General features: G+C 43.1%; 1 long non-coding RNA gene across 12 annotated transcripts in view; it reads right to left on the bottom strand.

Annotated features, from left to right (window-relative positions):
* Positions 1–25570, bottom strand: part of LOC128098787 (uncharacterized) — a 102579-nt gene that overhangs the window by 43817 nt on the left and 33192 nt on the right. The window lies entirely within an intron of this gene.

Below are 25570 nucleotides of genomic sequence, written 5' to 3'. Positions count from 1 at the left end.
ACCTTGAACATGCAGCAATCCTCCTGCCTCAGCCGGGATTCAGGGAGTGAACAACCACATCCAGCTTCCACACTGCTTCATGGATTGCACGTTGAGAATTTTTTAACTGAAATTCTGTGGATCATTCTTTCCGATTTGGGACTTTTTTCTGATTTGGGGATATTTTCATAGATTTTCCTATTTAACCATCCTGAACTCCAAAGATCCCAAATCTGAAACATTTTGAGTGAACATGTTGGAGAAAGTTTCCGATTTGGAGTTTGAGGGCAAAGGAAGCCCAGCCTCTCTTTATTTGCAAAGCCACTACCAGCAGCATGCCGTTACCTGGCTCTCTGTCACTGCAGGAGACTGCTGGCCCCACAGTCTTTGCCGAAGGGGTGATACCAGACAGTCTTGTCATATGTGACCTCTCTTGATGTCACTTCTGTTAGGGGCCAGTCTGACTCCTGGGTTGGGGAATAGATGAGTCCTTGACATGCACAGTTAAAGTGAACAGTCATGGAGAGGTGTGGTGGAATGAACATCATATTCTAAGGAAGTCTGCTCTAGCTGAAGTCATGAGATTATAGAAATGAGTCGCTGGTAGAAGCAGCCCACCTAAAGAAACAGTGTTCAGAGAGACGCCAGGGCACAGATCCTAAAGCCTGGGGCAGGCACAGACTCACAGAGGAGCACACAGTCTCATCTCCATCCATTTCCCTGCTCATTCGCTCTTGGAAGCCGCCTCTCTACCCTCCGCCTGCACTAGCCTCTTTGGATTTATCCATCTCTGGCTCAGGTCCTCCCCAGTCTGCTACTTTGGGCAAACAGTTAGTGCAGATTCAATGTCACCCCAGAATGTGACCTTTGGAGATAGGAAGTGAAGTGTGGATTCTAAGCAATGCACGCTCGTGTGCATGCAAAGCACAGATGGAATAAGATTCCTTCCCACAGGCCTGGATGGAGAATGTCATGAAAGCAATGGGGACTTGACTCACCCTAACTCAAACTGTGCCATCGTCATTAAACTGGAACACGGAGGCCAATAGACTCAGCCTTCCTCAATCCACAGTAACTTACAAACTAAAACGTGTGTTACTCCCTGCCCCTTCCATCACTGTGACAAAATAAATGAGAGAGGAAGCCTAAGAAGAGAAAGCCTTATCCTGGCTCATGATATGCAGGGATACAGGTTATTATGGCAGGAAGAGTATGGTGCGGAGAGCTTGCTGGCATCTGGGAAAATCAGGAAACAGAGAAAGGTCAAAAAGTAGAGTTGGACCATCAACCTCAACGCCCACAGCATAGTGGCTCACTTTCTCCCTCTATGCCCTACCTCCTACAGGCTCCACAAGCTCCAGCTGAGAACCAGATGCTCAAACACATGAGCCTATGGAGGACATTTCACAGTCAAGTGGTAACAGTCATATATTCGTGTGAATGTGTACACCCATGTACACAAACCTGCATGACCAGAGTCATGCTTCCCTAACCAGGAGAACAAGCCCCAGCAAACAGCCACCTCCTTTCCCTAATACATCACAAGACGAGATGTTGCCCGTGCATCAATGTTCATATGGATTTGTGCTCCAGAGCACATTTTCTGAGCTCTCGACAGTCTGTCAATGGAGCATGCAACTCGGAGAGTAGTTTACAGGACTCCCCTAGGCAGTTCACGTAAATATTGCAAACAGCGAGTTCATACTGCCAACTCACTGCCGAAACCCAGAAGAATAAGGTTTTACAAGCTCACTTCCCAAAGGAAATCAGGCTGCAAATAGAGAGTGAGCATACCTGGGATGATGCTGCCCCCGTCACAGATGTAACCTGGAGGAATCAGGTGCCTTTTTCATGTAAATAATGATTCTTAAACTACAAAGGTAATATGTGCTCAGTGTGAGATTTCAAAAGATTTAAAAAAAAGAAAATAAAAAGGCCACCAGTAAAAGACAATTATGGTCTGCATGTGGCACATTTCCTTCTAGTATTTTTGCATATATATATATATATATATATATATATATATATATATATATGTATCCATATATACATGTTACATATCCACATAAAAATAAATGTTGTATTCATATGTATATATAATATGTAAATTTCTTTTACAAAATTCTAGTAACATGTTTGCTTTGCTTGCTTTTTTCACTTGACCCTATAGTACATAGAAGGTATGGTATTTTTTTCAGAGGGTCCAAGATGGCCAGGAAGGTATGGGGACCCGATTGACTCCATCCACACTGACAGGAGCGTAAAGTATCAACTCACATAACTGCAGATGAACAAGCAGGAAACAGGATGAGAATCGGGGCTCTGAGTGCAACAACCCCCCAAACAGCGCCTCCAGCAGAGGATCAGTGCTCAAGCACACGTGCTTGTGGGGATGTTTCCCATGACAGCAGGCAGGGAGAAATTACTAATGAGCACAGAGTCCTTTTTGGTGAGATAAAAATATTCTAAAACATGATTATATTGGTAATTATGCAAAATATAGAACACCTCAGATAGATGAATTTGGTGTTGGTTAAACATATGTCAATAAAACTGATTAAAATTACCTTAGTGAAATATTTCTATATAGAAATGGTTACTAGGTATATAGTAATGCAGTTAGTATGTTTTAAGTCTTACTATTTAAAAAAAAAAACTTAAAACTTCAGGCCTGGGGGAATGACTCAGTGGGTAAGAGTGCTGGGCTGAGTAAGCATGAGGACCTGCGTTCAGGTCCTTAGCACCCATATAAAAAGCCAGACACAGCCACACACGCCTTAACCCCGACTCTGTGGGTGACAGAGCCAGGGGGCTCACTGAGACCTGCTGGCCATTAACTAGACTAGCAACAAACGCCAATCTGTAGGTTCAGTGAGAGACCCGGTCTCAAGGGAATAAGTGGGAGAGGATAGAGTAGGACATTCCATGTCCTCTCCTTGTATCTATGTGTACACAAGCATGCACACCCACACACATGTACATACACCGCACACACACACACACACACACACACACACACACACTATTTAAAAAAATAACAACCTGACAATTTTAAATACTAATAAGGAAATTAGGTCAACTGGTACTCAAATTCATAAAATGACAATGTCTTACAAAGTCAAACATACACCTGCCAGACTAGAGGACAACTCCCCTTTTGGATATTTACTCAAAGGAATGAATGCATATACCCACATCAAAACCTACATGCAACCATGCATAGCTACTTTGTTCATGTGAACCCTGAACTAGCGGCCACACAAATGTTCATCAACAGGAGAAGAGCTGACACAATTGATCTATTTCTTCAATGGAATACTATGCAATAATAAAAAGGAATTACTAACATAAGCAATAACACAGATGAACCGAAAAACTATTATGCCAAGTGAAGGAAGCTATATAGAAAAGACAAATGCTGCTATTTTCCACTTGTATGAACTTCTAAAGGGGGAGGCTGTCATCTATCACAAGAGAAAAGTGGTTCAGTGGTCTCCTGGGCCTAAGAGGAAGGCAAAACAAATCAGTACAAAGGTGCATGAGAGAATATTGGAGAATGATGGAGATGTCTGTCACAATGGGCATAGTGGTTATGTGGCTGGGCATAATTTTCTAAACGTATCTAGCTGTACATATAAAAATATTAGTTTATTATACATGAGCTGAGTTTCAATGGAGTTTAAAAGTAGAACAGAAATCATCACTCTACCCCCTGAAAGTGGAAACATGTTTGCATGTAAATTGCTTCTCAAGGGAATTGAACTTTTTATTATTTTCTTTATTTCTTTAGTGCATGCACACGCAGTCATGAATGCCAGGGGACACACATGACACAGAGCACGTGTGGAGGTCAATTCTCTCTACCAGATGGGTTCCAGGAATCACACTCAGGTCATCAGACTTGGCAGCAAGCATTTTTACCCTCTGAGCCGTCTCAATGGCCCTAGAGTTGAGGTTTTTTTTTAATGGAAAAAAAAGTTACATTGTGTTCATTTTCATGAGTCATTGAATATTTTCCAAACGTATCTTAAATTGAATTTTATGCAGCAATTCAATACTGTTCAATGTTATGAAAAAGAATCATTTAATTGGCCTGTGCATTGTTGCTGAACACTCTTTTTCTCCCTTTGTTTCTTCCTTTATTTACTTCCTCCTGAAAAAAAAACATTGCAGTGAACATCCACACATATAAAACTTGGTGTCTCTCTTAGGTTCAGAGAGATGAGTCAGAGACTTTCTCAAGCCTCTCGATACCTTTACTGTAACTCTGGAAGCTGTCACCTCCATTCTCAACACTGAAGCATTCATTAGTCCCATGTCTGCTGAAGCATAACATCTCTAACTGTGGCTCATGAATGCTGCCCAAAACACCTCACTCAGATTCTAGATGACTTCATGTTAGGAACTACAGTAGTTTCACTGTATATCCAGGTTTCTGCTCTTGGAGAAATGTAACCGGCCCCCAGAACTTAGCACTCTATGTGTGACTCTACAATGGAAGTACTACCATTCAGGCCTTGGAACCCAGCACGTAGGCAGTCACATCTGCCAAAATGAGAACAAAGACCTAATCCATCAAAGTCTGTAGTTCTGGGAAAGTCTCTAAATGTTCTAACCTTGCTTTTTGGCTTCTAAAGTTCCACTTCTGGCTAACTGTTCTTGATAACTGAGGTGTGTCAACCCAGGGTATGGTTTTTGTGCTTAAAAGCTCAACCTGAGAAAGGCTTGGGACTGCACTCAGTCCTGAATACTCAGTGTAGTTACCAGCTGGCTAGAAGACTTCCTGTTGGCTTGAGCCCATGCCCAAGTGGTCTTCTCTGGTGGATACCTCACAACAAAAACAGCGGCTTAACTGTGGAAAGCAAAAACTTTTGATGATTTTCCCATCGTCATCCTCATCCCTCAGAGTCAATTTAGTACATATTTGGATTGTCTTATGGGAACATACTTGATGATTTTAAATTGCTATTTGAATTGCTGAGTTGAGTTTTATTTTTTAAAAAAAATAATTAATGAATTCTGACTTGGCACTAGGACAGAATTTCCTGGAATTTCTGAAGTATTCTTGGACATACTTCTGCATCTTACACTGCATGTTTATGTTTATGCATGTAAAGCAGCATCTGTAACATTGACGGTCATGAAATCAAGGTGTTGATCAACTCTGGTTGATCTGGTGTTCTGCATCACATGTTCAGTCAAGATTGAACTCTGTGTAAAGATGAACAAGTACACCACCTGTTGTGTAACAGCTTGAGTTGAAACATTCCATCCTATAGAGATCTGAAGACTCAAAAACTTGTAAGGGGCAGCTCTTTAAGACTTAGGAAGTAGAGCTGGGCAGTGAAGGCACACACCTTTAATCCCAGCTCTCAGGAGGCAGAGGTAGACAGTTCACTGAGTTCAAGGCCCACCAGATCTACAGAGTGAGTTCCAAGACAGCCAGGGATACACAGAAAAACCCTATCTCAAATAAATAAATAAATAAATAAATAAGCAAACAAATAAATAAATAAAATAAACAGTTCACAAGTCTCAGGAAGTTCCTGGAAATTACCAGATTCACAAGGCTCCTCCCTTCCCAAGGTTTTGAGAGCAGTAAGGACGACTGAGGGAAGAGACTACAGAGCTGAGCTGTCCAGAAGAGACTCTGACCTCTTGAGCAGCCTGCAGTTCTGGAGAGAGCTCAGGGTCCTGGCTTTTGTGAGTTGTCACTGATGTGAAGCCGAGCTTTTGATGCTGCACCTGCTCTTGAGTCATCCAGACTCCCATGAGTTACCTAAACAAACTCACTGGTTCAGCAATCTGGACATCAGTAGCAATGTTATGTGTGGCTGCCATTGGTTTCCTGTCTGGGATGAGTACATATTTGTTCATGTCTTCCAGGAATAGTGTCACACAACACTATCTCATAGGATGAAAATTTGTTTTCCTCTTTTATAAGTGGTAAAATTATATGTACACCAAAGAACTGTTAATGTTTTCACACTTTTAAATTTCATTATATGTGCATGACCATTTTGTCTGTGTATATGTATGTGTACTACATGCATGTCTGGTGTCTTCAAGGTCAGAAGAAAGTGTTGGATTCCATGTAACTGACAATTGCAGACCAACAAGTGCTCTTAACTGCTGAGCCATCTCTCCAACTCCCCCCCAAAAAATGTTTTAAAATAATTTTCTTTATTAATTATTATCAGTAAATGTTTGATTAGAAACCTATTTTAGATATCTATATCAAGCAGAAATTAGACACACAAGCAGACATCCCCTCCGTGAGGTTGGAGTATGTACCAGGAGCCACTGGGAGAGGGTGCTCTTGAGTCTACCGCTGTCATCTCCACATCCCCAGTGAGAGGGAGCTTCCAAAACCCCAGCTTTCACCATTCCAGACTGTTCACAACCTTTGCTGGCTCCCCACAGTGTCACCTCCCTAGTGTGGCAGCCAAGCCCCCCACAGTGACCTGACTGGTCTGCACTTGGCTTTGACCTCCTATGTCTCCTGAACCACATACAACACACCCTCCGAGACATCCTGTTGACTGGTGTGCTCCCACCGCTGGGCCTTGGTAATGCTTTTTCCAGCTTAAATACCCTTCCCTGCCCTGTTGCCCTCGACTCCTCTGTCTATGGGAACTCCACCCGTTACTTAGGGTCCAACTCTTGTGGGAAGCTCATCCTTGTCAGACTTCATCATCAAAAGGCCTTCCAGGGTGGCCTTAGCCAGCCAGGGTGTTGCATGATTATAGCAGCTCTTAGGAGATTGAGGCAGGAGAATGATGAGTTTGAGACCATTCGAAAACACCACCAAACAGAACCCCATTGAATTTTACAACTGTTATAGATCACCAATCCTAGCCTGGGTGACAGATACTTGTATCCCTGTGTCTTCTCCAAAGAACCTTCTCCACATAATCTCATTTTCCTCCATCCTTCTCTTCCCTTCCATGTGCTGGGCATGTAGTCAGTGCCACATGACTTGTGTGGAACTGAATTTTCAGAACCTGCTGTGGAAATGGAGGAGAAATGATGTGACCAGAGGCCTGGATCCATAGCAACCTGAGAGAGTGGAGGAAGAAAGTCCTTAGGAAATGGACTTCTCCCCTGGGTTGATGTGATTATCAAAAGGGAAGAATGCTGGCCAGTGTATCCCTGGCAATGATGCTCCTGAGAAAGGAGAGGAGAGAAAGTGTATATGTCAAACGTAAAACAAGAAATGGAAGAAAGACATGCATGCCCAGCCCTAAGCCAGGCTCCCAAGCATCAGACACTGTCAGCAGCCTACTACCTTCCTGAGGAATTGTTATGACCCCCTGAACCAGAGGCATAGCAACCAGCCAATCTAAGCATCCGTAGACTAAAGCAGGGAGACAAATCCTCGCATGGTGCTGCCTGCTCCAGCAAGGAAATGATGGAGTTAGAAGAAGAACAGACAGTAAAGCTGATCTGAACCCCTATAAATACCCATGAGACCAAAACGTCCAGGTGAGAGAGAATGAGCAACCTCAGCCCTGGCGTCCCTGGGAAGCAGATCACAGACGGAGAATTAAAAGGGGAGGGGTTTGAACGGCTTTTTATAGTCCCTAATATTGCTACTGACAGCAGCCTATGTGGCCTCCCTGGGCTAAGACGCCAGGAAGACGGATGGGTTTGTCTTGCTGTTAAACACCATTACCCTGAGCACGGGGGAGAATGAGGAATGGGTTGTAGTCTCACATTCAAGGTTCCATCTCTTTTCTCCTAATTAAGAAAAAATGCTACAGAAATAACTTCCATGTGTCCTTCTCCATTCAGCCCCTCCAGCCTTAGAGGAAGATGGGTGGGCTACTAAATTACAAAGATGACCCCCTCAGGACCCACCAACCCCAGGAGCTAAAGTTCAAATCCTGCCCATCAGCACCATCAGGTACTAACTGTGTCAATAACCTGCTTCAAGATCCATGAAGTCGTGTGAAGGAGCCGATCATCTTTAAACCCCAACAGCCATTTCCATGAAGACAGATCACGAGGGTTTGTTGTTTGCCACAGGGACAAATGACTCTGCCTGTTGATGGGACTCTCGCCTGCTTTTGTGATCTAAACCATCCGTAAACGTCACAGCAGAGGAAGAAAAAACAAATAACACCGGTGCTCCTACTTCCAGCTAGGGATAAATGCAAGAACGGGCACAACATCTGTGTACAAAATGGCCGTGAAAAATGTAGAAATCGTTCACGTCAGGGACCAGAAGAACTACTACAGATTTAGCAGAGTCATAAAACAAAGTTACAGTGTAAAAGTCAATTGTACTTGGCTGTGCCAGCAGCAAATAATTGGAAAATGAAATTTTTCCAATTTTTATTTTAATGAAACTATTTTAAATAGTATCATTGATAGCGGTACCCAAGCCTAGCAAAGTTGTACAAGATGTTGAAAAACTATAAAATGCAACTGAAAATAAATAAGACCTAAATAGATGACGTTAACCCATATTCAGTGTTGGCAAAATAGCAGGTCTTCCTAAACTAATCCACAGAATCAATGCAATCCCAGTCAAAATCCCGACAGGCTTTGCTGTGGAACCTGGCTGCTACAGTTTAGGTCTGAAATGCCATTGAAAAGGCTCAGGCATGCATGGAGCCCAGGGTGACCATTGCTAGGGAGTGAAGGGACATTTTAAGAGGCGGAGCCTAGTTGGAAGAATTAGGTCACTGGGGGTGTGAACTTTAAGGGGATAGTGAGATGCTGATCCAGTTTCTCTCTGTGGATTTCTAGCTACCAGGTGAGTACCTTAGCTCCTGCTATGCTGTGCTGGCTCGTCACTGGCCCGAGTCAATGGGCCAACTAACCTCAGACTGAAACCTCCAAAGCACAGCCAAAATAAACTCTCTCTCTCTCTTTACAAATGGATTTATCTCTGGTATTTGTTGCACTAACAGAAAGTTAACATGTTGATAAACTGACTGATTCAAAATTCATATGTAAAGTCCAAAGATCTAAAATGGTCTCCAAATTTGGGGGTGGGGTTATATTTCGGGAATTTATGCTAACTGATTTCAATACTTTCCATAATGCCCCAATTTTCAAGGCAGTATTGTCAGTGTGAGGGTAGATATGAAGATCAATGAATCACAACAGCAGCTACAGACACATGAGGCCAACTAAGTTTTTGCAAAGATGGTAACATAATTATAGGAAAAGACAGTCATTTCATAAATGGGCTGTGAAAATTAGACACCACTGTGAGGGGGGAGTGACGAACCAGAACCCACCCCTCAAGCAACACTGACACCAACCTAAATTCTCAATTTTACTTAATGTTTTCTTTTTTATCCTTTTTGTTGTTGTTGTTGTTGTTGTTGAAGCATAGTCTCGCTGTGTAGCCCCGGCTGGAACTTACTGTGTAGACCAGGTTGTCCCGCAAACTCACAAAGACCCACCTTCCTCTGCCTTCCAAGTGCTAGAATTAGAGACGTACACCATCACACCTGGCCTGAAATTGCTCGCAGACATAACACACAACTTGACTATAAAGCTTTGAAAGGGCTAGGTAGGAGTTTTGGAATTGGGAATAGGTGGGGACTTCTTAGGACACAAAGAACATGAACCACAGAAGAAGAAAACTGATAAATCTGACCATCATCCAAAACTTGAACTGCTTTTTAAAAGTCATTACTAAAAATAGGAAAATGCAAGCAGCAGGCTGGGAGAAAATGTTTGCAATGTTCATACGACAAAACCAAATATGGAACTATAAATTCATATCAGAAAATGATTTATTAAGAAGATCAACTATGTATGTATATATATATACACACATTTATATAATCACACTGTGTGCCATAAACAATTTTTACTTGTCAATTCTAAAACAATTTAAATATGAGAAACTCTTCCAACGCCATAGTGGCGGACAGTGCAATTAAAGCTGTTCTCAGAGTGCAGCCATGATATAACACAGCCAGCTGTCTTCTTTCTCTGTCATTCTGAGGTGAAACCCAGGGAAGCCCTCTCCTGTGAAGTGCCCCAGCCCTCCCTCACAGCTCTGCAGTCAGCACCTAGCACATTAAACATTAAGCCTTCTCTGCTCTGGTGTGTGCCCCTCCCATCCAGCCATCAGCCTCCCTCACCTCCTCCAGAGCCTGCTGCCTCTTTGATGGCAATGGCTGGGTCTTCTGTCCATGCACCATTGAGTGAGGATTGCCATGTGCCAAGAACTGTCCTACACTCTGGTGTCCGAATGGCACCCGTGCCTGCTTCTCCCTGTTGGAGGATAGACATAGATAGAGGACTTTCTAACTACAGCAACGTTTTCCAAGTCCCAGCACCGAGCACTGTGGAGACAACTTATAAACATGGGGACTGAGCGAGGAGAATGTCCGGCCACTACAGAGTAGGTAGCTAGGGACAGCCTCTTAAGAGAGTACTCTGGCAGTTTAGAGAGGTATGAGGACACATAGGTAGGTGCCAAAGGCCTGCTATTTGTTCATGCCTCAAGTTCACATGTTGAAACACTAATCCCAGCATGCCCCACCTTGGCTAAATAAGGTCATGAAGATGAGCTTTAGTCTAGTAAGGCCAGTGTTCTTATGGGAGGAGACAGGGACTCTCATTCCCTCTCTTCCCTCTCCCCTCCCCATCTCTCTTCACCTTTTCGTCTCTCTGCTCACCTCTCCTCCCTTCTTTCTTCTTTCTCCTCTCCTCCTCTTCCCCACCTCCTCTCTCTCCCTTCTCCCCTCCTCCCCTCCTGGCACTAGGTGAGGACACAATAAGAAGGTGGCCATTTATAAGTTCAGGAGACCACCACAGTACCGCGATCTTCTTGAGATGTTTCCATCTCAACTGAGAAAACAAAGGTCTGCTGTGTAGCGCTCCCTCTCTGGTAGCTTTACAGTGGTCCTAGCTAACCAAAAAAGCCTGAAGGTGAACTAAGTTCAGTCAACAAGAGTGGGTAGTTACAACAGAGCCGTAGAAAGTCACTACAGTCACAGGCCTCACCCTGTAGAGTCCTGGTTTGACTCACTCTCTTTGTCCTGCAGTTGTGGGGCTGAGGTGAGACATGGCTCAGGTCAGAGTGACAGGATGCCAAGACCGAGATGAGCCCTGAACTAGACTCTGCTCATGGGTGTCTGGGTGATGGAGCTGGAGCAAACCCTTGGGAGCTGGAGCTGGAGCTGGAGCTGAGGGGTCTTGCTCACCCTGGACTCCCAAGAAACCACCAGGTCACTCTAGCTGGGATCTCCCATTGGTCAAGAAGTGTCTGCCAGCAGAACAGACGTCAGGTTCGGATTTGCTTCTCAGGTGGCCCAGGACCAGAAGGCTCGAGTAGACACAGAGCAGCCACCAAGCAGGCAAAAGAAACGGGAGGGATCACACTGGAACCAGAGCCACCCAGAGCCCCGTGCTGGTTATAGCATCATAAGAAAAATCAAGAGACAGAAGGGCAAGAGCTGGGCAGGACTCAAATTAGGAGGTGGTTTGTTTCATGGTGTTTGTTGTTGTTGGTGGTGGTGGTGGTGGTGATGTTTTGTTTTTGTTTTTGTTTGGTTGGGTTTTTTGTTTGGTTGGTTGGGTTTTTGTTTTGTTTTTTTTCTGTTTTGTTTTTGTTTTTGGACTGCTACCAAACACTCAGACCCAAACAACAAGCATGGAGCAACATGGAACATGAGGGCTGTCAGCAAGGCAGAAATCCAACGGACAGAAGCGCTACATCTTCCTGACGTTGAACTACAGATAGCATGGACCCGTGCTAGAGGTTAAGACTGGCCCCAAAAAGCTCATGAGTAGGGAAACAGGACCCTTCACAGGAACTCATCAGTGCCATCTAGTCCCTGATCCCTGGGCATTGCTGGGGAAGGTTAGAAACACGGAGTCACAGACATCACCCAGCCCCATCAAATATATTCTGTTAGAAATCCTAATGGACCCGGTGAAACTGAGCAGCACTGTCCTCTGGCTTGCCAGTTACTTGGGGTGCGAGTTGGAGTCTGGAGCATTTAGGAGAAGATGGAATCAATGAAAGGAGGGGAAGAGAGAAGGGGGAGAGGTGTGTGGGGACAATTATGAGCAAAGTACAATGTGGGAAATGTCATGATGAAGCCCATCATTTTGTATGCTAACTGAAAACATTAATTTCAAAAAATGAATTAAACGAATAGGCATGGTGGCACATGCCTGTGATCCCAGCACTTAGCACAATGTGAAGTCAGGATGAGCACAAATTCGAGATCATTGCCAGTTACATAGTGAGTCTGAGACTAGCCTGGACTACATGAGACCACATCTCAAACAAACAAAAGGCTTTAAAATAACAATATTAATACCATATGTGTTTTGTCTCTCTAAGATATTGTCATATTAGTGTCTCATTTGAACTTCCCCAAAACCTAAAATAGTTGTAGCAGTGGCCTAGAGAACACACTCAAACATGAGGTATGGAGAAGCTTGGGGGTCGTGATGGATTTGTGAAGCCACCGCTAAGAAAACCTGATTTAGCTTGTGATAGCTGCTAAATGGCAGACTTCACTTCACACATCTGCCCTCCCCTCACCCATAATTGGAAAATGTGGCCCAATGACAGCCAATCAATCCGCTGCATGTTGGTCTCTACAGGCACCTAGAAGAAAAGTCTTGTCAATGGAGTTTGGCAGGTGTATCAAAATCTTAAATCACAGGAAGTTGAGATTGGAGAAAAAAATTCTGGGGTACATAAATAAGCACAGTCACTTTGGGAGCAATACAAGCAATGTCTATTCAAATTTTAAAATGCACCTAATTTATTGCTCAGTAATATTCTCCTTGACATTTTATATCATAAAAAATATCCAATTTTTGCAACATTGCCTATAAACAAAACTTTGATTTGGAAATAACTTAAACGCCCAAAGAAAAATGTGGTGTATGACACAATAGAATGCTAACTAGCAGTTAAAAACAATAAATTTGAAATACGTGGATTAGTGTGACTAGGTTTGAATCATACATACTACAGGTAAAAAAATACAGCTTCCAGAATCATTCATAAAAATGTTAAAATTCAAGTCATGTGGTGGTAGTGCACATCTTTAATCCTAGTACTTGGAAGGCAGAAGCAGGTGGATCTCCGAGTTTAAGGCCAGCTTGGTCTATAAAGTGAGTACCAGGACAGCCAGGACTACTCAAAGAAACCCTTTCATGAGAAAAAGAATGTTAATATTCAATATGGAGCTTGCATTTCTAGCAGTATGGTGATTTCTAAGCCTGGCCAACCATCCCCCTGGCAAAGAAACTAAACATGCTAGATGATATTTTTCAAATGTGCCCAAGTTCGTCAGTGAGTTGAGAGGAGAAGGGCAGAAACACCCACCTGTAGGTGAAGGCAGAAGCCCAGGGGTTGGCAGAGCTGTGAACCTGCCTCTGTCTGGGTACATCTGCCTAACCATGTGGATATGACCTCCCATGTTCACAGCTTCACAACAGGGGAGAGATGAGTAAACAAAGCTGAGGTCCATAATTTACTGGATATACATTGTTCCTGTATGTGACATATTCTTCCTAGTTCTCATCCCACTCCAGAGATGCTAACGTCTCACTCTTCACTAAAAAAATAAGCTACTGTACCAGCTTTACAGTAAGCTTCACAGTTAGACATCGCAACTCCTTCAACTATGGTACTTTATTTGTGGTCATTTTGGCTACTTTAGACTCTGAATTTTCACATGAATCTTAGAATTAGTGCACCATTTTCTACCAGGGAAAAAATGTAGAAATCTCATTAGGGCTACATTGAATCTATTGACACTGAGTCCATTAAAGGACAAATGTCATTTGAACAATACTGACTCATGCTGTATCTCTTGGAACAGCAGTTTCTATTAGAGATTGAAAGATAACCAGTCACACTGGTTAAGAAGGCGAGAGAATCCCAATAGAAACCCAGAGACAAACAGAAACAGACCCATAGAATCACAGGAAAGGAGATATAAAACAATTGGGTTTGGAATTTTCTTTTATAAAAAAAAAGTGAACTAGTTTTCATACAAATAACTTCTCTTATTACTGTAATACAATAACTAACAAAAGCAACTTTATGGCAGGAAGGAATTATTTAGGTTCACAATTTGAGGGTACAGTCAGTCCACCATGGTAGGTAAGGCTTGGTACCAGGAGCTAGAGGTAGCTGGTTATGTTGCATCTGCAGTTAGGAAATAAACAGAGGTGAATTCTGGTGCTCGACTTGCTTTCTCCTTTTCATTCGGTCCAACTCTAGCCTAGGGGGTGGTGCCACCACATTTGGGGTGGGTTTTCCTACCTCAACCCAATCTAGCAATGTCTTCACAGATATGCCCAGACCCTTGTCTCTTAGGCAATTCTAGGTCCTGTGGACAATCGATATTAACCATCACACTCAACTTAAATGCAATTTCCTTCTTGACAGCCATAGGAAAATGGCCCATCTCTTGTCTTTTTTCCTTCTTGTTGTTAATCTGCTGACATTTGACCTAAGGGTAGTCACAATTATGGAACTTCATATGAGATAAAAGAATGGGAAAAAAACAAGAAATCTCATCTTTCTGCCCACAGAAACAGAATTCTAGTCATTGCAGAGGGAACCTTCAGTGTTTTTTTTCCAATTTTTTTCTTTTGAGGATGTCCTAAAAAGTAACCTAATTTTAGGACCTGACAGGGTCTAGGGGGTGTCCAGCCCCTCGATAGTCCCCTCCCAGGGTCCAGGAAAATCTACAACCAGCTGATAAGTTAATCTTTGATGAAAAGAAATGAATCTACATACACAAAACACCTTAGTCCATAAACTTTATTATACTGTGTCAGTTCTCTCTTTACTATGGTGATATTTTATTCATACTGAAATGTGATTTTATTTGTATGTTAATAAATAAAGTTGCCCGGGGGTCAGAGCTATTAGCAAGCCATAGCGAAAGCCGGGCGGTGGTGGCACATGCCTTTAATCCCAGCACTTGGTAGGCAGAGCTAGGTAGATCTCTGTGTGTTCAAGGATACATCCAGCATTGGAGACACACGCCTTTAATCTCAATACCAACCATAGAAGACCTGGAGGTCTGTACAGACAGGCAGTGATGGGGCGGTCATGAGGTTGGGTTTACAACCAATGAGAAGGCAGAACAGAAAGTCTATATAAAGACTTTAACACAGGAAGTAGGTCTCTTTCAGAGAGGTAGGACCACCGCGATAGTGAAGGGTAAGGTTTTTAGCTCTTAGCTATTGCTCTGACCTCTTGGCTTTTATCTCTGTATTGGCTCTGTGTTTCTTATTTAATAAGATGGTTGGTTACTTCTACACTCTACACAGCTTCTATTCTGCTCTCTTTCTTGCCTGATTTCTCTCTACCTTTGTCTGATGTCCCCTCTAAGTTCTATCTTAATTCTCTCATCTTACCTCTGTCCCATCTTCATCTTTCTCATCTCATTCTTACCCATCTCGTTCTTCCCCATCTGGCTCTTCCTCATCTTCCATCTCATTCTTTCAGTTCTCCATCTAGTTCTCCAGTCAAAATCCTCAAAAAATCCTAAGTCTCTGAGGTTTGCAATTATAGACCCATACAATAGTGTTCTAGCTAAAGCAAGGTCATCAGGCTTGAATTCTTAAAAGGTTATAAAGGCAGAGTTTTCCTCAGGCAGTGACCGTCAAATTTTCTTTTACAACCCAAAAAAGGAGTGGTAAAGGAGGAGCTCAACTGAGAGCTAATATTGGTTAGTATATCAAAAAGGGAACTTATATGCTCAATCTACATTCCTAGAAGTGGTTAGGTAAGAAGTTAGAAGTCTATAATGTTAGTAAGGCTGTATAAGAAAGGAGGGTCTCAGCTTAAATTGCACAAGAAATAAAGCTATTCACCTGACCTAGGAAACAGGCGTTGTATCCATAAAGGTGTTACCTTAGCTCAGGAGATCATTTGGCCTTGGATGTTTGATAGGTATTTTAGATAAATACACTTGTTAGGAGTTCTTGGAAGCACACATAGCATACAAGAAAATCATTGTAGAAACCAGCCTAATATATATACAAAAGTTAAAATACCACCAAGACTTCTTAAGCCATGGCTTGACCTTCAGAAAAGTCCTTGACTTTTCCAAGTAGTAGCTTTTGTGATAGTAGCTGGATTCCATTACATTTTCCTGTTGCTTGCAGCAAGGACTGTGAAAATAAAGGCAGGTAGTTATAAAATTGGTGTGTGTTTCTAGAAAAGGGTACCAAGAAAAGAGCTCCTTGGTCACTTTTCCCCCTGCTTTTTCTCTTATGCTGTCCCAGAAATGATGTCATCTTTGGAACTATATGGTGGTACTGTAGGAAGTCGGATGAGAATGGGACATTATGAGTTTCCGTAGAATAGGAGAGGAGGCCTCTGGAAACCAGATAGTCTTATTAATCTGAGAGAAGAAAAAAATGCAAAGAAGATAACCCTTATGCTATGCAAGACCAGTCCATTGTCAGCTGCACATGTGAGAGGCAAGCCCAAACTGCAATGGAAGACGTGAAAACCTAGCATTAAAAGCACCACATGCAAGAACTGAGTCTGACTGAATTGATCACCCACTTTAACAAAGATCAACTCTTGTGTCCTACTTTTAGTGGGACTCATAAGCTCATAATGCAACATTCAGAGTGTTCAAGAAACGATCCTAAAGTTCTCAGCACTCAAGGAACCAGAAACAACACTAGATGATAAGCAGGTGCTAAGATCAGAGGGATGCATGCTAGACTTAACAGACAGACTCTTAAAACAGTTCTTACAACTATGCTTCAAGAAGTTAGGATGATTCCTCCTGGACTTAAAAACAAAAGGACTTTAAGTCTCAGCAGAGACTAAAGATATATAAAAGAAACAAATGTAAATTTCATAGCCAAAAAAAATGCAATATCTGAACTAAAACACACTTGGATTGGTTCAATAGGATAATGGAGGTGGCAGAGGAAAGGATCAGTGAACCTGAAGATAGATCAATAAAATCACCCAATCTGAGGAACAGCTAGATCAAAAGGTAAAAGGGCTTCAAGGACCCATAGGAGAAATCAAAGGTTGCACCATTCCTGTCTTTAGAGTCTCAGAAGGGAAGAAAGAGATTGGTACAGAACAAAATAATTGCACAGATGATGACTGAATTTTTCCCAGGTTTAATGAAAGACATAATTTTATAACTCAGGGAATTCAGCAAATTTAAAATAGGATAAACTCAAAGAAAGACCCACCTAGATAGATAATCAAACAGCTAAAAGATAAAGACATAGGCAGCGTGTGGATCTACCCAAAGGGGAAGAAACAGCATCGGGGAAGCAAACTTCGGAACGTGGATTTCTCACCAGAAGCATGGAGGCCAGGAGACTGTGAGTGGAATCTTTAAAGTGCTGAAACAAAAGCTGTTGGCAGAATTGTGGATTCAGAAAAGACACTCGGGGGATTACAGTGAAATGAAGGCATGCTCAGACGAAGGGAAATGAAGAGAATTTCTCATCAGCAGAACTGTTCTAAAAGAAACGCTAACAGAAGAGCTTCAGGGTGAAGGGTAAGAACAGCAGAGAGAAACAGCAAACATCAGGAAAAGAGTAACACTGACCTGAAAATCAGGGAACATAATGGGCTCAGCTTTTCTTTCTCCTGTTAAGTTCTTTAATTTTGTTGAAACGTAATATTATATTAGTGGATGGAGTTTTCAATACAGGTAGGTGCAGTACATTCAAAGATAGACATAACATGTATAATAGCGGTTATGAAATGGGCAAGGAATTTATATTGTTTCTACATTTTACTTGATGTGGCAAAATATTAATTCTAATTACATTGCAAACGTGTATTTGTGTGCATATAACTCCTAGAGCAACCACTGAAAACAGTACAATGAATCTTAAATCAAAAATCAATAAATAAAAGGGGATAGTAAAATAAATATCCAAGTAATTCTAAGAAAAAAATAGGAAAGAAAACAATGAATTTAAAAAAAAAAGAAAGAAATGTTAGATTCCACTGTTTTGATGATGAATTAAATGCAAATTAAAATGCAGAGGTGAACAAAATGTAAGAAAAACAAGTTCAAACTACATGCTCTCTATTAAGAAACCTATTTTTAAAGCAAATTACATGGACAGGTCCAAAGTGAAAGCTATACCATGGAAGCATTAACAAAAAGACAGTGGGGGCCGGTGAGAGGGCTCACTGGGTAAAGGAACTTGCCATCAAGACTGACAACCTGAGTTTGAGCCCCACAATTCACGTGGTGAAAGAAGAGAACCAACTCCTGCCAGCTGTCCCCTGACCTCCACATGAGCACCATGGCACATGTATGCACATACATACTACAAAGTAATTAAATAAATGGAGAAACAAAGTAAAGGTGGGAGGTCTGTATTAGCACATGACAAAGCAGATTGCAGAAAAATAGATATCACCCTGCATAATGAATGGGATTTATAATTTTTCAATGAGAGTAGCTAATTTTCCAGAGTCTAGGGAAGTGAGAATGGATGAATGAGAGCCCAGAGAGTCCCTTAGATGACCTCAGAAACAGGATAAGGTCAGATTGTCAATAAAGGAGTGAGATGAGAGCTGGGTATAAAAGGTGAGTGGTACAGTGGGAGACAAGGAGTTCTGATATAATCATCTCATCATCTCTGATACCCAAAATGTTGCATGGTAGCTGTGTCACTTAAAACAGAGCAGGAAGTAGAGAGGGAGCTGGCCTAGAAAAGGTAATGTGAGTTAACCATATACAAGAAAGTGATTGCACCATAGTATGGACTGTGGGCTATTTCCTGGATAACTATGTGCCTGGCTCTCCTTGTACCCAATTATTTGCATGTCAGTTGCAATATTTTATACAGTACATGGCCTGAGACATCAGCCCATCCCTTTCATCTAGGAGCTAACATCCTAAGGTTCAGTGTTGGTTAAAAAATGAAATCTTTACTAGAAAACATGACTCCATTACTGCTTCACTGGGACACAGAAAATGGCAGTCAGAAACTAAATACACGATGCTCACTGTTTGCCTGGGCATCCGATATTATAATACTTCTGACATGGGAACCAAGAGAGAAACTAGCACCATGGACAGCAACCCAGGGGCCTTCATAAAGCTTGCCACACAAAACCTTTTGAGAAACGAGTATTTGGCAAATTCTCGCTCTCTACAAGTGAGATGATGGAAATGGCATTTACTCAGAGTCCCTGCCCTTAAGGATATCTTGACCACGTGGAAAACACACAGAAAATGGAGTAGAAAGACCAGGATATGGAGAGAATACATAGCATAAATGTTGTTGAACTGTTCAAGGGAGACAACGAAGTTGTTCTGACAAAATCTCAAGCAGGACTCACTGGGAAAGAGAGGAGATGGTATAAAATTAAAAAGGGAGGTGGCCAAGGCTGGTAATGCCTCAATGAAAGGCCGAGGGGAAAGCTTCGAGAGCTCACACTCTCTCAGAGACCACAAGGAGGAACTGAGAGACACCAACATGACTTCATAACTGAAAGGAATAAGGGCAGGTGCAGCAGGACAGCTCTCATGGTTTGGGTCACTTTATTCACTAGTTGCCACAAACAAAGTCAAAGAGTGCAGAAAGTTGAGTTGATGTGAAAGAAAGGCCAGAAGTCTGCCTTCAGATAGAGTCTACGGTGCTGTGATGGTTAACCCCATCTGTCAGCCTGATGGGATCTAGAATCTCCTGGAACATGAGCACACCCGTGGAGGATTACCTTGATTAGACCAAGTGAGGTGGAAGACCTCCCTGCAGACGGCTGGGACTCTGGACTTACAAAAACGGAGAAAGTGAACTGAGCATAAGCATTCACTGTGCTGCTTCAAGTTCCTGGCATCTTGGGTTTCCCCCCATGAAGGACTGTACGCTCAAACTGTGGACCAAAATAAGGCCTCTCTTAAATTCCTTTTGTTAGAGTGTTGGATTTTATTACAGCAACAGGAAAAGTAATTAAGACAGGTGCCCATGTGACATTTGGGTGATATGGATAACCCCATAATCACAAGAGTAGTCCCAGGTTAGAGGTGGGCTAGGGAAAAGATAAGGTGAGAAAAGATACAGGATAAGCCATGCTCACCTGAGAAGACTGGCTTAAATGAGAAGGGAGGCAAGCTCAGAGTGGGGGAAAAAGAGTCCTCATTAAGGGATATGTTGGAACCTGAATAGTCAGTGGTATCGAGTCAACATGATCAATCAGACAGTTGGGACAGAGAGGTCAAAACTTTCAGAGCACTAAACTAAAGCCTGCTTGGTGGTGCCTATAAAGGTAGAAAATGCAGAAGTTCCAGTCCTTCAGTGCTAGAGGATTTTGTGAACAAAGCTTTGTACAGAAAGGTCAATACAAGATGAATTTGGGTGATCCCAGGAGATACAAGCCCAGAGGACCCCAACTGTCTACATTTGAGTACAAGACACAGGAGACTTCTTAAACACTGAAGAAATTTCTCTCCTTCAATTTAGGATCAATACACACTTTCCCCTACGGGCCAAATTTCAGTTACTTATATTTAAAAGGACGAACATTCAGTCCTGAAAGCTGTGATCCACCTAAGCATAAGCTCTGGGACTTTAGAACCATGGACAGCAAACCCAAGCCTCCCGCATATGGAGGTTTGATTATTCTAGCCTAGGTGAGGTCATTTTAGTATGGTAACTGACAGCCCTTAATGGCCTCTAAAGGGTTGCATGAATTGAAGTACTTCCATCAATCCATCTTCTCTTCAGAACAGGGTAAACCTGCTTCAAGTTTTTAGGAGCCTATTTCTCTAATGCCTCTCAGGACCTCTTTTCCAAACAGCTCAATTAAGAGAGTCATGAAAAGGAAATAGGAAGGATAATGAGCATGAAACCCTCATTGGATCTAGGTCCTTGTCAATATCTAGAAATCCCTCCCGTGTTCCATCACCAATGATGGCTTTTTCAGAAATCCTATCCCCTGGCATGAGGCAGAACAGTCGTGTACACTGGGCATATGAAGACAAATATGCATAATAATATAACCTCGATGACTGCAGATTGGAAGGTGTGTTTTCAAGGAGTTATGTATAGACATGATTTATTCACTAAAAAAAAAATGCCTACGGCAGATGACTGGCCAGACAGGCATTGACATGGATGTGCTATAGGCTTAGAAATGTATTTGCAAATCATAATATAATGGAAATGGACATCATACTTTGCATTTATATAGCAACTATTTCTCCAAGGACCTCAAAGGATCCTGCAGCCATTACCTGACTCATCCTTGTTATAGGCTTGCAAGATGAAAGAGAGGCAGGGATTACTCATCCCATCTCATTAAAGAGGAAGTAGATGTCCTGAGGGGATACACTGACGGGCCAAGGGCATAGTATGAATCATTTGTTTGCTCTAAACCATGGACAGGCTGAAATTTAGTCACAAATTGTCCTCAGACTTACCAATTCTGACCTATAGGCTTCTAAGAAGGAAATGACTCAGACAGTTAAATGCAGTGTGGAGGGAAGACTGGACTGGAAGGGCAGAGGGAACGGTGCCCAGTTGTCCTTCACTGGACTGCTGCTGGTGGCCTTCTTCCAGACAAGCATAGTGCTTCTCACAGCAGAGAGAAGAAAACGTCCCTGCTATTTCTGTACTGGACACAGCTCCACATTAATAACTGCCACAGATGACTGTCCCCAATGCATATGTGTAACGTACACTTCACATATATGTTGTGTCATCTTATAATGGCTAATGTCTACTTGACTTCCTTGTCAAAGTAAGAGATGGGCTCAGGAAAGACCTGATGGCCTATCTGTGGTCATGTGCCTGACATGTTTAGGCTCAGGACTGAGTGTATTTTGATGGATTTGAACATGCTTATTTCTACCATGCTCCCAGCCATGAGTTCATATTTACACTGTGAAGGAAGGCCCAGGTGCCAGAGCTTCTCACCAAAACTATGTCAGCTAATTCACAAGTAAGTTACCTGGATTCAGTCACTCCACAGTGTATATATACCTGAAAACATCAAGTTGTATGTGATAAGTACACATGATTTATCTATTTTTAAAAACTTAATTAAAAAGCTGGAGTCAACTGAATCCCCAGCCACCCACATTTGCCCAAGGAGCAAAGACCCACCTTGGCCACTGTCATCACCAGGATGGTTGGCCTTCCTGGTACTAGATTCCTACCTGGAACTCCTAGCCAGAGTTGGTGGCTGAGCTCCACAAGCAGGGATTGGGGGAGACTGTAACCTGGAGGCTGACTGACCCTGTGGGCCTTTCCCTTGTTTACCCAACACCACCAGTTAGCATCTGGAATCCCACCGACCATCACCACTGGGCAGAATGGGCAGAGCTACCTCAGGACAGTGGTATCTTTCATGGCGAAGGAAACTGAGGCTTAGGCCTCCCTAGAGTTACAAAGACGAATGGATGTGCATAAGCATTAGAAACTCAGGCAGGTGGTGGTGGCGGCGGCGGCGGTGGCGGCGGCGGTGGCGGCGGCGCACGCCTTTAATCCCAGCACTTGGGAGGCAGAGCCAGGCGGATCTCTGTGAGTTCGAGGCCAGCCTGGGCTACCGAGTGAGTTCCAGGAAAGGCGCAAAGCTACAAAGAGAAACCCTGTCTTGAAAAACCAAAAAAAAAAAAAAAAAAAAAAAAGGGTCAGGAACTCACTCTCTCGAGGTTTTTTTTTTTTTTTTTTTCCAGTTTGGTACCACCACAAGGTACTGTATTTAGCAGAAAATAGAAACTAGGGGGTAGAAAAGCAATGGCTGCGTCTACAGGGGGCTTCCTTTGTTTGCATGTTTTAGAAGGGCGTGTCACTTAGTGCTGCAGCTCTGAGGTGCCAGTATTATGAGCCACCCACCCACCCCCACCTCTAATTACAGAAAGCAAAGCCCAGGGTGTAAACAGCAAAGCTAAGCATGGGAGAAAGCCAGGATCCCAACACGGATGTGTGGGCTTTGTGCCCTTTCCACTAAGCTTCAGTAGCCCCAGAGAGTCTGATGCTGTGCTTTGCTCCTGATGCTGTCATCCTAAGGTGGTAGGGGGCGTTTGCCCATCTTCAAGCGAGAATGTGAGTCACAGATGCAGCCCAGCAAGCATGGGTGGGATGCCTTTGCATCAGCCACTGTGTCCCCTGGGGCTGGGGCTAAGCTATGACTTCAGCCACGCTGTGACTGCAGCTTAGCAACTCACTGTATGCAGCAGTGCCATCCAAAAACACAAGTCACATATGCCATGTGCACTTTCATAGGAGCCCCAGATGCAAGCCACACCTGTAACCTAAAAGCTTCCGGTAGTTAACATAAAATTAGGGAAAAGAAAGAAGTGGCGTAAATCATAGTAATATTTTACTTAAACCAATACATTCGATTGATTATCATTTCAACATATAACCAATATAAAATAGTTAGATGTTTTACATCTTCTTTTTCTTTATGCCTTTTTTTATAGGTCTTTGGAAACTCAGACTATACTTTCTTTTTGTGATATATTTCCACTTAGACAAGTTGCAGGAGCCAAAGGAGGCTGATGGCTATAGTATCAGGCAATGTGGGTCAAGAAGGATCTATAAAGCTTAGAGGATGTGTCCTGAGTCAACCAGCTACCAAGGTAACAGCACAGTGGTTGGACAGCAGAACCAGTCTTTCTTGGTTGTGAGTCCATTTTCACTGTGTGCCAGCTGCACGTCTTTGGGCTGTTTCCTCAGCCTGTGCTGCCTTGGATACTTGATCTATAAAATAGAGATGGTAACAATACTGTGGTGATATTGTGTCCCCCAATATATTGTGCACCTTAATAAACTTATCTGGGATCAAAGAACAGAACAGCCACTAGATAGACATAGAGGCCAGAAAATGGTGGCACACACACCATAAATCCTAGCATTCCGGAGGCAGAGATCCATCAGGATCTCTGTGAGTTCAAAGCCACACTGGAAACAGCCAGGCATGGTGACACACACCCTTTTTTTTTTTTTCCGGAGCTGAGGACCAAACCTAGGGCCTTGCACTTGCTAGGCAAGCGCTCTACCACCAAGCTAAATCCCCAACCCAACACACGCCTTTAATCCCAGGAAGTGATGGCAGGAAGCAGAAAGGTACATAAGGTGTGAAAACCAGGAACTAGAGGCTTTTAGGAGCAGTTCAGCTGAGATCCATTCAGATGAGGATTCAGAGACTTCCAGTTTGAGGAAACAGGATGGGCTGAGAAGATGGCAAGGTGAGGTTAGCTGTGGCTGGTTCTATTTCTCTGATCTTTCAGTTTTAACCCCAATACCTGGCTCCAGGTTTGTTTTTATTAATAAGACCTTTTAAGATTCATGTTACACAATATACCCTCTTGAAGGGTTTTGTAAAGGTGAAATGAGGAAGGGCTTGGGATAGTTTAAGACATCATCACTGATATAATGGTACTTGCTGATGCCACCAGGGCTACCCATTTCCCTATGACTCAGTTCCTTTTCTGTAATAAGTTTGTTGAGAACAGATGCTGTCTGAGATCCCTTCTTGCTGTGTTGTTTGGTGAAAAATGGATAAAATTTTACTTTGGGTTTCTATGGCTGCAATGAAACACCATGACCAAAAAGCAAGTTGGGGAGGAAAGGATATTTGGCTTACACATACAGCTGTTCTGTTCTCAGTCCTGCCTGGCCCATGGTCAGGACAAATCTCTCTTACCCGCCAGTCCCGCAGCTGCTCAGACCCAACCAAGTAAACACAGAGACTTATATTGCTTACAAACTGTATGGCTCTGGTAGGCTTCTTGTTATCTAGTTCTTCTATCTTAAATTAACCCATTTCTATTCATCTATACTTTGCCATATGGCTCGTGGCTTGCCGGTACTTTACATCCTGCTCCTCATCGTGGCGGCTGGCAGCATCTCCTCAACTCTGCCTTCCTCTTCCCCCAATTCTCCTCTCTGCTAGTCCCGCCTATACTTCCTGCCTGGCTACTGGCCAATCAGTGTTTTATTTATCAATCAATCATAGCAATACATTCACAGCATAGAGAGCATCCCACAACACTGTTCATCATCAAAGGAAGTCAGGACAGGAACCTAGACAGGGCAGGAATCTGGAGGCGGGAGCTGATGCAAAAACTATGAAGGGATGCTGCTCACTGGCTTGCTTCCCATAGCTTGTTCAGCCTGCTTTCTGATAGAACCCAGGACCACCAGTCCAGGAGCAGCACCACCCCGAGTGGGCTGGGCCCTCCCCTATCAATCACTAATTAAGAAAATGCCTTGCAGCCTGATCTTGTGGAAGCGTTCTCACCTGAGGTTCCCTCCTTTCAGAGGCCTCTAGTTTGTGTGTCAAGTTGACCCAAGACTGGCCAGCACAGAATCCAATTCAAATGCTGTTATATTATCTCCGTGATTTAGCGCAAAGCATGCACTGGGCCAGGCCCAAGATTCATTCCAGCTCCACGGCAGGGGCTCTCAATACACTAAATGCTTGAGAGGAGCAGGAAGGCCTTGTGCGGTGAGAAACTCAGTACCTCCATCCCGGGCTCAAGTTGGCTGGCTCTCTCAGTCTCTCACTTGTCACCCAGAGAAGCTTTACTGCAGCCAATCCCTCCTTTACCTCGTGCTTTCAGCACAGGTTAAAAAAAAATCTCCGAGGCCGGGCGGTGGTGGCGCACGCCTT

Source organism: Peromyscus californicus, unplaced genomic scaffold, assembly GCF_007827085.1.
Source record: "Peromyscus californicus insignis strain IS unplaced genomic scaffold, ASM782708v3 Scaffold_6__1_contigs__length_162567912, whole genome shotgun sequence".
In the NCBI taxonomy this organism is placed as follows: Eukaryota; Metazoa; Chordata; class Mammalia; order Rodentia; family Cricetidae; genus Peromyscus; species Peromyscus californicus.
The sequence above is the reverse complement of the archived record's forward strand: the minus strand, read 5'-3'. Positions and strand labels throughout refer to the sequence as shown.